Source organism: Scatophagus argus, chromosome 7 (genome assembly GCF_020382885.2).
Source record: "Scatophagus argus isolate fScaArg1 chromosome 7, fScaArg1.pri, whole genome shotgun sequence".
NCBI lineage: Eukaryota > Metazoa > Chordata > Actinopteri > Scatophagidae > Scatophagus > Scatophagus argus.
Genome location: NC_058499.1, coordinates 16,051,099 through 16,067,059, shown reverse-complemented (window position 1 = coordinate 16,067,059; position 15,961 = coordinate 16,051,099). Strand labels below are relative to the sequence as shown.

The window sequence follows — 15,961 nt, the reverse complement described above, 5'->3', positions numbered from 1 at the left end:
AACCCCAAGAAATGTACATAATTACAATGTGTTCATGGAAAAACACATTTCGGCAGTGGCTTGTATTTTTTTCATTTCAGTCAGTTTCCTATCACATTGTTCGCTTTCTGTGCAACAGGAAAAATCCCCTGTAACAGGTAAATCTCTAAGAAGATAGGCTACTAATCAATAAACATAAGCATAAATTACTTTCAATTCAAATTACGTTAAGTGTTGAAGTAAACAAGAAATTTTGTACGAAATATTAACAACCAGTAGACAGGAAAAACTATTCACACACTTAAAAATTATTCTAGCAACATCACACTCTGTTTGTCCAATACAATGGAAATACACACCACGTGCCATGCACAATGCTCATGCTGCGGCTTGCTAGTTAATGTGGGCGTGCTTTTGGCTGCTTGACAATTAACAAGCAGCAAAACAATTAAAACAGCATTTCCACATACTCAACGTTTGGTCAATATGTAAACAAAATAGAAGCAAAGCAGTTTATAAAAGTTTTCCAACACAAATACACGAGTTGCATACCTGGAAAGGTGTTACTGCAGTAAAGCACTCTGATGCGATGACTCCTCTCAGGCAGATTCAGCAAGAATGAAACCAAAAAAACTTTTTCATAAAGTCAATCTATCCACAATTGTGTTAATAAAGTTGCTGTGAAGCTGGGCTCTGGACATGGTGGCTTTTTCTAATGATTCATTTTATGCTTCACTCACTGCAGTCACCAGGCCATCAACTCACAGAGGGCAATGAAAAATATATCCAAAAAGATATGTTGTGACATATAGCCCAAAGAGTTGTTGAAAAAGAACTTTGAGAAGTGAGCAGTATATTTTCACCTCCAAATATCATCATATCAAGTGTTTCCATGGTTTTTTTTATCTTTGTTCTGCAGACTTTGGTCACAGTTGACACATTTTATGAAACATAGAAAGTGAATTTATGTCTACAGTGAGTAATGAAATAATGTTTCTATGTATGATTTGTATGTGTGTGTGTGAGTACCTTTTGGCACTGTAAAGCAGAACTGAAACAATTAGTCAATTAACCATTCACAGAAACATAATGAATATCTATTCTGACAATAAGTTCACCTGATTTCCCCCAGGGATTAATAAAGTATTCTGATTCTGATCATTCCAGTCACTGTACGGACAAAAACTCTGAAAACATATTCTCTGTTTCCAGCTTCTCAAAATGATGATTTTCATTTCTTCTCTTTTAAGTGTAAATCTTTGGGCTTTGGACTTTGGTCAGACAACAACAAAATATTTTTTCCACCATTTTTGGACATTTCATAAACTAAATGGCTGAACAATTTATCAAAAATAATTGTTAGTTACAGTGCTACTGCCAGTAGTGACAGTCAAGTACAAACTGAAACTATTAAGGAAAATTCTACAAGCTTTAAGATAATGCTAATTTATTTTGAATTGCAGCATAAGAAAATGGGCTCAAATGTTTCTTTGTTAAACACCCTTCAGTGATGTCTGGCAAGAGCAATCAATCAAGTGAAAGAAAACAAAAATTTCTTTCTATGTTGTGCTTAGTAAGAGAAAATCATCTTGCATTGTGATTTAAAATGTTTTGTTAGCAAGGCCTTGTTTTCTGATGCCGATATTGACTGACTGATCTCCCATTAGCACTCCCTCACAAGAGTAAATCCCATACCCCTTTATGTTAATTATATCCAAACTGTCACACAGAGAAAGAAAACCTACTAAAAAAAAACTGAGCCAAATTATACATTGGACTTTCATATGTCTGTGAGATGAATAAATGTTGAACTTAAACATTGATTCTTTCGCTGTTTTCAGTCTACACCACCTCTATGGTTCTACTTCACTCTTGGGGTAAAGAGGAGATAAATGGTATGGAGGTGTTTCTACACACAAGTAGCAGAATATCTGCTTGTCTTTTCTGGGATTGGAAGAAAAGTGAAGCCGCTGATGTCAAGAGCCTATAAAACAAAACACTAATTTCTCTGATGTCTTTTATCGTACCCTGTGGCTTCAGTAATGTGTTGTTGCTGTTGGTTCTTGCACATTATTCTTGATCTTCGTGTTAGAAAAAACTTCCTGCATGGCCAGAAACATCGCCAATCTGGCTCAGTTGGATCGGGCTGTGACCAACTGACTTGAGTGAGTGCGCAGGACTCACAGCGCCAAATAGAACCAGATCCACAGAACTTGTGATTGTAACAAAGATTTTACTGGCTCTTGATTACAGTCACTAGGAAGTTTTTCTAACTCGACTCCATCGGCTCCCTGCATCCCCTGATAACAAATAAGGTAGCAGCCACTGCTAGTCCATGTAATTTATACGATTTGTTGCAGCAGTTTCTTGCTAACAACTACTTAGAATGAATGGGGTAGATTATAAAGAGGTCATTAATGCTGAAATTTATAATTTTGCATTTATATGGTTTTTTGAGCAGCAAGTGTAGCCAAGGACTCAAAAGATCCAGATTAGTGAAGAGGGGGATTTGTGAATATCTGTTATTTTTAGGAGCTGAGTGAATTAACCGACTGACTCAGGACTCGAACATGTCCAATGCCTTGTTTAAAAATATAGTGACGGTACAAGACAGGTGTTTTCTGGGTTGTTACAGTTGAGGTTTGAGCTTAGGCCAGAACTAAAGAAATGCATGTGCCACAGAACAATTATGTTGGAACAACATATAGACATGAGGACAGAGACCAACTCACAAGCACAAACTGTCCAGGCTATCAAAACAAAGAACAGAGAAGTTCAGAGAGTGTTCTTCAGGGTGCCATTACTCCACATCTGTTCGTCACTGTGTTAATCTTCACAAAAATCTGATTGTGTAACATCAAAAACAAAGAGGGAGAAATCCTAGCAGAAACCTGCAACGGACCAATAACAAACTAGCATACTCTTTGTCATTTGTGTCCACAGTGCTACAGATAAGAAGATAGATTGAGACTTTTTTTTGTTAGTGTTCTGTAATATTTCAGTGATTTCCATGATGGGAATTTTAGGATTTATTGGTGTCAAAATATAATCAAGGCATATTATGGAACAGCAATATCACAGTACTTACATTTCATTTGCTGCCATTTGGCTTCCAGAACATTATCAGCAGGGTACAATTTGGAAACTTGAGTTAGGATAGATACTCTTCTGTGTGTCTGCCAGTAGTGAGTCTTGGAGGGATTATGGCAAAGGGCATGGCTTAAATTGCTGGCAGAGACTTTGGAGAAAAAGCTTATCACTGGTGTCTGTGGGCTTCTGCACAATGCTATCCACACAGGGTCAGTCTGAGCTCCTCCTCACAGATCAAATAGTAAGCAGAAACTAGACTCGAGTATCTGGTTTTGTTGTGCGTTATAGAATGCTGAGCCTTATTAATTGAGCAAAATTCAAGCCATAGAGAACGAGTTAATTTGTTTCAGAGCTATTTTTATTGGGTCTGTCTGATTCTGCCTTTTTCCTAAATACTCTGTTCTGTTTGGCTGTCTCTCTGTCCCTTGTTCATACAGGCACAATACCAAAATCAAATAATTTTCTGAATACAAGCATGTGCATTCAGTGCACCAGTCCAGTAAACCTATAGCAATCAAACTTGGTCTATTCAGTTTTATTGCAACTCTGTCAGACACAGTCTGATGTGTTGTGTTGGAGTACCAGCATTCAGTACTAAATAACAATAAGTTTTGCTATCTGAATATATTTGATATGTTTTCAAAAAATAATTGTTCACTCTGAATGCCAGCAAACTTTGATGCAAAAACTTCAGAACAGTAGGCAGCAGTTTAAACCAAAAGAAGGTTATGGATCATCCAAAGCAGCTCCATCCAAAGCAAAGTTTTGCATTGCACATCTGACTTTGTGTGGTTTGTCAACGTTTCCAACTTGTGAAAAGTTTTTCTGGCACTGCGGTCTGTTTACCAATGAAATGGAAATACAGTATTTTCACATTGCTTTATTTTATTTTATTTTATTAATTCTGCAAGTGGCAGAGATCAAGTGTTTTATTTAATGTCTTTTTAGCATCTTTTACTAGTTCAGTGGAGCAGCTCGTGAGCTGAAGCTAACGGAAAAAAAATGCCTGAAAGCAATATTACATTTCATACACTTTACAAAACGCCCATCACATTTCTGGCCAGGGCTGTTAAGTATTGACTCCAGTTCATCATATTGATCGTCCGTTTGCAAGTACTGTATACTTAGAATGGATGGCACACTCATGAAATACTGAATTGCATGTGTGTTTAGATTAAATGTGGACATGTATTGGAAGCTTTGAATATATGGGACTGTAAGAAGGATATTATTTAAATATATTTTCCTCATACGGGTCCAGCTTGAGATGAAAAATTGTTTTGATGGCAGCACAATAACATATCAGTGCAATTGATTTTTATTATAATGTGTTGAGAAGATCGATTGCAAAGTGGGTGTTTTTTGTTTTTGTTTTTGTTTTGTGTGTGTGTGTGTGTGTGAATCACACAGTAAATAAAAGGTCTTCTGCTTTGTTCAAAGTGAAAAAAATAATGGTGAAACAAAATCCTTTTTTCCTTGAGTTTGAAGTGCATGAATATTCTTACACATAACTCATCCTGTACACCACATACACTATGCAAATAAATCAATAAAATAAAAGAATTAAAGGAGGTAATTAGGTAAGTTTAGACAGTGATACAGGGATAGAATTATTAGAATTTTTCTCCTTTTATTCATCATTTGAAATGACCATCAGAAGCTTCTGGGTTTTGAAAAAAAATATAAAAAGAAAACAAAACACTGAATATTTGAACTAAGTTTCATTAATAGTATAATTGTAATTTTTCTCAATCCACAACACACAAAAAACAAAACCAGCAAAACTCAAATTACAAGGTTTTAATAGTACAACAGTCATCAGTGTTGTGCTAATTTCAAACCTCATATATTTCTGATGCAGATTGATTGAAATTACTTGGTAGGTACCATCCAACTTGTCACATTTATTTGAATGGTTAAAAAGGTTAAAAAGTGATCATGAAGTGACCATTTAGTAAGTATGGCAAGAGCAGAGGAGGTGAATTGCTTTTCAGTCATCCATTATGTGTAATGGTCACAGTTTTTCATGCCATGTCACATCTGGCTCAATATTCTATTCCTCATCTTGCTAATCTCTTTAAAATATTGTTAGCTTGCCCATTAGACATTACCACATGCAGCTCTTATGAATGTCATCATTTACCAGTCACTGATTCTTATTGTCTGTAGTTAACCAGACTGTAAAATGACCTTTCCAGGAGAAAGACGATTAAGGTAATCAGGAGTGAACCTCATGGTGTTCAATTATTTCCAACCTTTCAAGGTGATACCTTGCAGTGGCCAAACAAAGAACTAACTCCACTCCTTATCCCTTTTTAAAGTTGCATTTTGCATTTCTGAAAAGATTCAGCCTTTCTTTCTGCTAGCTAGTCATATTTTGTCAACACTTTATTTTCCTCTACTTGGAATTCTTAAGTAGTAAATAAACATTCATTAAATGATTTATAGGTTGATGTATTTTTATGATATTTTGTAGGAAAAGTATTGCATGTATTTGAAGTGTTATCAGTATTGTTCTTAATGACATGTTAAGGACATACAGCACGATTAATGGTGGTTTGAATGTCTCAAGGATTGCATGAAACACATCCTAGGTCCAAAGTGAAGCCAGAAATCATATATTTTTTCTTTGAAAAAAAAACTCATCATGAACTCTTCAGTGCATTTTACTGTTTTTGTGCTATCGCCACACAGAGACACTTAATTCAAGGACTAATCAACCTCTGTCCCACTTAATGTGAGCGGTAAATTTTTTCCAGCAAACAAAATGCAAACACAGCCGTTAAAATGTGCAATTTCTTCTTATTGATTACGTGGTCCTTTTCTCTGTTTTGCTCTGTTTATCTGCCCTATGGCATTCAGGATATGAATGGATGGCCCACTCGATCCCCTATGTGTCTGAGTGGAAAGACAACCGCACGGAGGATTAAAGAGAGAGGGGATCGGCTGCCATATCCAGATGCTGCAAATCTGCTCCCTGCCTCACATATGAATAGGTACGCCATTGTCTGGAGCACTGCTTGTTTTGCATGAACAGAGACACAGCCAAGGAGATAAACACACTGAAACTGAGGTTACACCAAGTCTAAATCTGCTACGATACGGGATTACAAGGTTTATGTCATGCTTAAAGCTTTATCCTCTGATTGTCAGTCAAGATTTTCTCAGTGGCAAACTTAGTAAGCCTTTAATGGTTGAGCATTAATAGTCAATTCAAACAGGAATGTGGGAGTTGTTAAGATACGTAAGACATACCGAAGCTGAACTATCAGTAGAAACAGGCACAAATACTGAAATGTATGCTAAAACATGAACATAAAATTGATAATCATCCATTTCAAAACGCTCACATCGGGATCTGTATGCACCAATGCAATACAATGTGTTAAATGCATATTTCTGTGGGCTGTTGTTCACCTTGAGAGCAAACAGTCAGTCATGCATGACTTGAAACATCTGACTTTACCGTTCAAAGCATTTCTACAGAGAATACACTATTGAGGTTAAATTATTTCTAAAAATATTTCTGTCACTATGACAAAAGAAAGATCTGTAAACTTGACATGTTTAAGAGATCACCTTCCTTGTCAGCTATCCATTTCTACAACTATTTGGATGTTATATTCCATGCTGTCATAGATGTATGAACAGCAGGTAAGAAAAACAAGATATCAATGTGCAGGAAGCGCTCTACATTTTGAAATGGGGACATTAAAAATATTTAATGTCCATTCATTGAGGATATAAAAAGTGTGATGAATAATTGAGGATACCACTAATGACTAATAAATTCCAGCTTAATTCCTGAAATAAAAGCGCTGGGGATAGCTCTGGCTTCAGCATCATAATTCCTCAAGTGTTCACTACTTTCTTCATTTACAGTAAATAGGGGGGTGGTCCTACACCACATCACATCACATTTGGTGGAAAGGCATTCAATATGCTCATGACCTTATGCTCAGCCTGCAAAAAAATATCTTCATGTATAATCACTTGCTTTTCATTTCTGCTTTGATCATTTTCCCAGCATTTTTAATGTTTCTGTTTTCACGTTTGGACTTTTATTAACATTGTGACAAGTTCACAGTTTGGTCGAGGTTAGGCACAAAGATTTTATGCTTCTCGGTTTAGAAAAAGATCATGGTTTGGTTTAAAATAAGTACATTAGTTGTGTAACTCAGTCATCTCACTTACATTGTTTAACTTATGTAAATTAACTTTAGTATTGGCCAAACACGGAGATCATTTCCCAGTTCTCTGCAGGGAAGTCCTGCCATCTTGGACTTTTCTTGCGAGAGGGGTACTTATACTGCAGCGTATTTGGAAGCATAGGGCCACTGACCAGGCTGTTGTATTTGACACACTGAGAGTGAGAACGGGCTGAAAGCATAACAAAAAACAGAACGCAGTCATTTGCAAACAAACTGAGTTTACCAGCAGAATTTTGAAGAGCCCAGGAAATAATATCCTCTATACATTCATATGTTTCCCACAGTGGTGAACCTCTCCCCGTTCGACTGAGTCTTTCGAGGATGCTCCTTTTATATCCAATCATGATGCAATCACCTGTTACCAATGAACTCATTTACCTGTTGAATGTTCCAAACAGGTTTCTTCTATAAGCACTGCGCTATTCCAGTCTTTTGATGTTCCGGTCCCAGTTGGCATCAAACATAAGCTTAAACATACGTTTATATAAATCAGTGAAGTTGATGAGGTAGAGCATTAAATGTATTATCTTTTTATGTTCGCATTTGACTATGTAACAAAAAGGATTAGCAAACATCACGTTCTGTTTCATTTTTATTTTACTGACTTTTTTGGAATTTGGTTGTATGATCAGTGAAGAATGACAAAATTACAAAATTTGCTAAAGCAACCAACCTTCAAATAAATATTTTGTATGGACCCTAAATTGTACTAAACCATATTTCATCATGTTCTGTAGCACCAATATCATTTTTTCCCTATTACCTCCCTCTTCATCAAATTTTACACAGCATATTTCAACTGCCTGCATCATCTTTGCATCACAAAATTTGGTACTTCCAAGTCATGACCCACAAAAGAAGTTGCACGCAGCTTGAAAGAAATACATAATTTCTCAATGCCCACACATTTCAGCAAACAAACCTCACATAAATGTGTGCAAACTCCTGAAAGTTTGTCAGACCATATTTGGTTGTGGTGTGTTTTACCATATGGCCTAACACTGGCAATGCTTCAAATGGCAGTGTGTCTTCAAACATTTCATCTGTAGTCACAGAGCTTCCCCTGAAATGTTTTCTGTTTGAGTAATGGGTCCGCTCCAAAATCATGAATCAAACTTTTATTTTTGCTGTCAGATGTGTTGGGTCATGTCTCTTTTTTGAGGAATGAAGGTGCAGGTGGATCAACGGTCAAAACAACACATTTTTTTCCATTAAAATGAATCCAGACATTTAATATGCACCAAAAGTATCACCTAGAAATCATAGTGGTGAAAAATAAAGTACTTTGAAGTGTAAATTCCTTCACATTAAAACAGAAGTTTTCAATTTTCATTTTGCCTGTAAATTGGAATTCTTATCTAAAATTTAATTAAAACAAACAGCTTGACTTTAATCATCCACAGCTTCAATCACAAATCTCCCTCCACAGATTTCATCACCCAGAGACTTGACAGATGAATTTTATTTTATTTTATTTCAAAGTATGGTTTGTTGTTTATTTTATTTTATCAAAGTCGTGCACAGTGGGAGGCAGCTCTCTTTGCATATGTGGACCTCCTCCCTCATTGGAAATATGGTTAAATGGATATTCACAATTGATGCTGATGCTGTGTTCAGTGTCTTTCCAAATTCATAATCCATTAGATATACCTCAAATACATACAGGCATACAGTGTATACATTGAATAATGAATAAAACAAATATCTGATTAGGTTTGTCTGGGCAGATAGGTGATGGAATGATATCCTTTGTGTTTTGAGTATTCTGAGTGTGTTAGTGATGCTAATTTGAGTTAACATGTTGAAGGACACCAATGACAGATCAAGATGCACCGTGATATGATGAGTAAAATACTGATTATATAATGATCATCAACTGATTCATCCTTCAGTGAGTGTGGGCAAGCCTTCTCATCTCTTGATAATGCTTTTGAGCTGCAGCCCATATCCAATAACTAAGCCAGTCTCCTTCACCATTATATTGTGCAGACGAAGCGGCTTAGAGAGAATTATTAGGGTGAAGCACGCTTTGAATTATTTTAATTTACCACTGGTACATTGGTGAATCGAGAACCCAAGCCAAAAAAGACCTAGAATGTAAGTATTTTTTCTTCAATCACGAGCCCTATGGGTCAAAGAAAGCCCTGGATAAGAAGTACTGTTATAGATTACTGTGCATCAAAATGGAGATTAAATAGGATGGCAAATGCATCGATGCACCTAATTATCAAGTCTGTGAAATTTGAAGAATTGCTTGGGATCTCGTAGATGTTGCTGGAATTCATCTCAGTGACTCTGTGTGCTTGTGGTTGAAATATATGATTGCTGCGAGTAAAGTGGAAACAAGGTAAAGCAAAGGGAGGCAACAAACATTAGACAGAGAAAGACAAGCTTTCCTACGTTACCCAACCTGAGGTAGCACTATGACGGATGGAATAGAATGGAAACAAGTGGCGTGTGACCCATTCTGAGGGCCACAGACTTGCTTTCTGCATCTTACCTCTCACTACGTACCTGACTACATTATCTCACTGCCTCTGAGCCTTGCAGGATATCGGTAGTGATGTCTCATACCCTCCAAAACAACATCATGAATAATGAATGCCAGATCTCAAAATAAATAACGCACATTATTAATGTATTCGGAGCATCCTTTAAAAGGGGCAGCTGAAGATACCATAGAACCACCTTCTCACTCACTCTCAGTCTCTGAGTAAGAAGATTTAAGATTATTTTAGTAAAGAACATCAGGTAGACTATATTATAATGTGTGTTTTATTTAATAACAGCGAAATTCTGAAAATAATAAACCCTGTTTAGATACAAATTTTAAAGGACGAAAAAACATTTTCAGCACTTCAATGACATATCTGATGTTGTACAACATCACATCGCTCTGATCATTCTAATAAAACTTGCATTGCATAGAGCTCCGTGCTTATGTGCTATTAACTCTTGAAGTTTGGATAAATCCCTGCTATCTGTGTGTATATAACCTTTAATCACTGTATGAGACCTACATGGCATATACCCAACATGATTAGTACATTATCTAATTGCATCCAAACACATGTATTATTCAGGTCTTGTCAACATAATACTCTCAGGGAAAGGAAGAGCCGTGTCTGAACGGCACTTTACTCCTTTTTCTTCTCTTCCGTCAAAACAAGCTTTTCAGGGTGATTGCTGTAAAGTGAAGATAAAGAGCATGGTGAGCTAAAAATTATATTTTTAAAGCCTACATTACCACTGTGTCTGTAAGTCACAGTTTTAATGTCAACAAATCTTTGTTTTTACAAGGATGCTGACAACAAAAAGCACAACCAATAATCTACAATGGAGCATTCCCTTAAGTGAGTTTTTTTTTTAACTTGCCCTTGCCACTCCAGAAATAACTGGCCTCCTGAGGCTTGTATGTGTCTTGCCCTTTCAGGGAACAAGGTCACAGTGTTTACAATGGCAGGACAACACTTCTTTAGCGTTCTCCAAGGACAGAGTGATCTTTACTGTGGTGTTTCAATAATGTTCAGGACCTGTGCTCACATCAAGAAAAATGTAAACAGAAGTCATGCTAGCTGACAAGATGTTGAATGATGCCTTTTAGAATTAACACATGAATACGATGCATATGGTAATGGATACTGGCAACAGTGTTTGAGTATCCCAAAAGCTCCACATTGAGGAACCAAGTGTTTCCACTAGCAAAGACGTGTGGTCTCAGAAGCTGCATAAATCAGAATAAAAGGCCTGTAGCGATGGTTCCCACATAGCAAATAAGACCTGAAGTAGTAAGGAGTGCTCACCAGAGATCAACAGACACCTATCTGGTTGAAAACTAAAACCTTTAACAGCCGTTTCACAACCATTAGGACTGTCAAACAGTAACATGACACAAATTATGCACATTCAGAGGGTATTTTACAAAAAGAAAAAAAAACACTGCTCCGCTATATTGAAGAGCAAAGTGGACATGCACTTAATAGGTTTCATTTGTGTGCTTGGTCAGAGTGGAGGAAAGTGTGAGCCGAGAAGAATGGAGTGAAAAGAGTTGAGTTATTTAATGACATCTTCTTCAAGTGCGTGTTGCTCTTTACCACCATATGCCAGACACACAGACAGGCAGGCCGACAGTTATGAAGACAGATGAATGATGCAACGGCTTCAGCACTGAGGGAAATGAGATCAGATGTTGACAGCGAGATGGACAGATCCCTGGCCTGGCATTCAAATGTTTTCTCACATCTACTATCACATGGTATATGAATGCATACTCTTCCCAGATGAGCTGTGTTCGCACTCTGCTGTGTAAAAAATCATCCTTTTTTTTAGCTCCACCATGAATGTTGTGTAATACGACTGAGTTTAGCATAATATGCACAGTACAGCAGGTTGCCTGAGATAAGCGTTTCACAAGCAATAATCTCTCTGAAGACCTGAAGTCTCCTGTGTCAGCCGCCATGCTAAAAATCTGCAATATGTATTTCATAATTCATAACGCACAGCCAGCATTTATAAGTGCTGAAGCCTGAGAGAGATTATGACTGTTATATTAAACTGTTTTCTGGATTGTCAAACTTGTCACAGTATTCCCCTCATATGCTTTATTTATTCCATTCTGTGACTCTGTGGTTACTGTTCTCCTCACCAACAGTTATGCAGGTCTGTGTCATATGGTACCTTACAGTATTTGAAAATGGGATACATCTATATATATATCCTCTCTCTCTGGGATTGGGGGATCAAGCCCTTGCATGGCATGTACCACCAACAGTTAGAAGACGTGGCTGATATCAAGAGATCTTACCAATGGCTGGATTGAAGGACAGCACAGAAGCGCTTATCATGGCAGCACAAGAACAAGAACAGGTACAAGATCAATGGAGTCTGGAGTCTACCACACCAGACAGGACCCCAGGTGCAGGCTGTGCAAAGATGCCCCTGAAACAATTCAGCACATAACAGCAGGGTGTAAGATGCAGGCAGGAACAGCATGGAACGTCATAACCAAGTGGCTGAAATAACATACAGGAACATCTGCACTGAGAATGAGCTGGAAGTCCCAAGATTAGCATGGAAAACATTTCCTAAAGTGGTTGAGAATGACCAAGCTAAGATCCTGTGGGACTTCCCCCCGACATTGTGGTGGTCCACAAACAGGAGAAGAAGGCAGAGGTGATGGATGTAGCAATTCCAAGTGACAGCAAGATTGAGAAGAAGGAACACGACAAGCTCGCAAAATACCAAGGGCCAAAAGAAGAGCTAGAAAAGATATGGAGAGTTAAAACAGCAGTGGTGCCAGAGGTAATCAGGGCACTGGGGACTGTGACCCCCAAACTCCCAAACTCCCAAACTGGAAGAGTGGCTCCAGCAGATTCTGGGCACAACATTGGCAGTCTCTGTCCAAACGAGTGCTGTCCTAGGAAGATACTATGCAGAACCATCACACTATATATATATATACATACAAACATTTGTATCTGTACATATGTGTGTGTATGTGTGTATATATAATATATACACATATGTCATGGGAGAGTAATCTATGCAACAATCAGCCATCATTACACTATCAAACAGCAAACAGGAGAGGGGAGTCGAGTCGGTAGGTGGCAGTCGTGTCCCACTTGCAAGAGACACATGGGAGGAATCTCTCTTTCTGTCCTCTTCTGTCTGTCTAAACCTCTCTCTCTCTCTCTCTCTCTCTCTTTCTTTTCTCTCAGGCACACGTGCGCGCGCGGGCATGCAGATACACATGCTGGTGCCCACTTTATACTTTGCATTCGCTTCCCCTTATTAGAACTCAAATAAATGAGAAGGGCAAAGGAAAACAATCCGTTAATTGATACTGGTCTACCGGGTTTATTTCGATCATGGGCTCCCTGCAGTGAAAAAAATTTAGGGAGCTCTTGAAGTTCAAGCAGAGAAATGTGATGGAAAGAGAAGGGAAACAGTTTTTTTTCCTACCCCCACTGCTGCTGTCGAACCACCAGCAGTGACTAGCGGATCGGTCTCACTTGGAGAGAGCAGCTTGTCAGTGGGAGGTAACCTACACGATGCCCCCCTCCTGTACTTATGAATTCAGTGTCCGCCGTGTTGAGCCGTGCGTTTTATTTGGATACGTAAATGGCAAGCGCACCGAGGTACTGTAAAGCGCACCGATGGATGCAGCCTCTGTGCGTATTGGAACGAGGTAATTTGTGATCACGTTTGAAACAGCTTAAAACACCCCGCAGTCAATAGAAGAGAAGAAGACGGGACTTGGACCATCAGCACTCTGTGGATACCAAGCTTTAAACAATTTCTTACCCCCTTGTGTGTCAGATCGACGGATAGGCGAGGTTTGAAAGGCACAGATGGAACGAGGGCGCAGAAGTGATGACTGCTTTTGGTGAACTGTAACTCCCGTCCAGATAGGACGAATCAAGGCTCCGCGCGGAAATCATGTAAGAAATGAGCTTTTGGTGATACAGCGAAGGCTCCTTACACTTTATACTACATGATTTTCTGATGGGGTTTTATGCTTCTTGAGGAAACCTGTTTTGTTTTTCGTTGTTTTGTTTTTTTGTTCTTTTGATGTTGCATCTCAGATTAACACATTTTACCTCTCGAAAATGGAGAACGGAGCAACCTGAAGATAAGAGAGAAATATTCTTCAATCTCTACAACTTTATCATTTCTCCCATGTATAGGATACCTATTCCTTTACTAAACTGGGACTTATTTCATCGACAGGAGGGAAAAATAAAGAAGTAAGCATCTTGAAATCCGCACTGGGCTGTGAGGTGAAATCTAATCAGATTCAGCAGGCTTGATGACTAATAGGGACTTGAAGAAAAGTTGCATTTGAAAACGACAGAGAGCAGGACGTTAAAATAACCCCACCTCTGCCCCCCTCAATGTATGGATGGTGGTCTGTCATACAGTCAAATGACGGGCTTTTCAGGATGTATCTACCTGGAAATTGACCACGCGATGTTCTCCGTGCTCTACAAGATGTGGAAGGGTTACTTTTTAAACATTTAGATGTAAGAGAAAATAAAGAGTGTTACTTCAAATTCGCATAAGTCACCATTTGGAGACAATCTGGGACCACTGAAGGTATCGCTTTGCATCGGGAGAGTAGTTTCAACAATGGCACTTGTGGGTGCCTCCGTGTCATGTGCGTCCTGAAGAAAAAAAAAAAAGGAAATATTGGATGCATCATCACTGTGAGAGTTAATAACATGTCATTCGGACTGATGTGTGGATTACATACCACGTCGTTTTGAGTGTGGGAACGCAATGTGTCTGACAAGAAAATATCACCACGGATTCTGCAAGATCGCCTGAGAATTGCGGATGTTTTTCGATGCAATTTTTGGGGAGGGAGCGGAAGAGGGACCGTTCTCCGTCTAAAGCAAAGACCCTACAGACCTCGGCGTCTCTGTGAACAAGTAAGTTAGTGTGTGTGGTGTATAAAATATGTTGGTCTGATTGCCTCACTCCTGCCTACACAACTGCCCCATTCTGCTTGCTTTTCCTGTTGTTATGGTAGGTTTTATTCTTCTTTTGAACACTGCTGTGTAGTATAGTGGTATAAACTAGACTAAATCAGGGCACAGCATTCCCGAAGGCTTCCCCCTCACTGGTACTGCGGCATCTAACTAAAAGATCTGTAATCATGCGCTGATTTGTAAGATAAGGAAAAGATGCGCGCGCTCGTGTGGCTTTGCCTGCGTTTCACTGCGCGCCCTTGAGTTGAGTGCGCGAGCATCAAGCTTAGATGATCATGAAGAGTGAAAAGAAAGTGTTTAGCCTTTCCACAAAGCAAAGCAAGGTAAATGTTTGTGAGGGGAAATGTTATGAGTGTAGTTCTTGTCAAATTGTGACATCCTAAATGCAGACAAGGCAACTGCAAATCCATGCATCCTCCTATTCGTCCATCTAGTCTATACCTGCATGCTCTAAATCTACATTCATCGTCTGGAAATCTGCCATATTTAACAGGAGAATGTGTATGCTGTTGTAACCTTTAAAAAAAAGATGCAGGCTGCATAAATTCAAAAACTGCATCTCTCACTGCTGCCCAAATGGTCAGAGACTGGTCTTTTTTTTTTTTCTTCTCCGCATGGTTTACACAGAAGGCGCCTCTGTGGTAGCCTGGGAGGGAGCTGTCTTTCTTACGTGGTGCTGAAATTAAAAATCTGCCGTCTTCGCTCTGCCTCTGCTCAGCTGGAGAAGGCATGGATGTTGTAGTTCATGGCTCGAAAATCTGAGCCACTGGTCTGCTGATTATGATCCTTTCCCAGTATACAAAGAAGCAACAGATGACACATTTGAGGGCTTAGATCTGTGATATACAAAAAGTTAAAAAAACGAGTTGCAGTTGTACTGACTTGTCTTGCAAAACACAATTTTATAAGTTAAATATTTGTTTAGAGCGACCCTAAATAAATAGAAGCTTACATCATAGTCTGGTTGTATTGTATATAATATCATACCCAGTTAGCCCGTCCATGAATTTTAGCTGTCTGAATATATGTGCTTATCTAATCTAGGGATAAAGAATAATTTTAGGATGAGCATCCCCCTTAATAGCGGTTAGTACAAAGGCATGTGTTCAATTTTTCATGTCAGTGCTTTTTTCATCTTAAAAATAGATGTCTGTCATGTTGGTGATAAACAAGTGTTGGTGGTAAAAG

At 38.6% G+C, this 15,961-nt stretch overlaps 1 protein-coding gene across 1 annotated transcript in view; it reads left to right on the top strand.

Annotated features, from left to right (window-relative positions):
• The first annotated feature begins 13,041 nt into the window (after nt 1-13,041).
• The window catches only part of lrrc4ca (leucine rich repeat containing 4C, genome duplicate a), a 49,430-nt gene continuing 46,510 nt past the window's right edge, over nt 13,042-15,961 (top strand). Inside the window, exon 1 of the mRNA XM_046395160.1 lies at nt 13,042-14,713. The gene's annotated coding sequence lies outside the window, so the exon portion shown is untranslated. The remainder of the gene's footprint in view (nt 14,714-15,961) is intronic.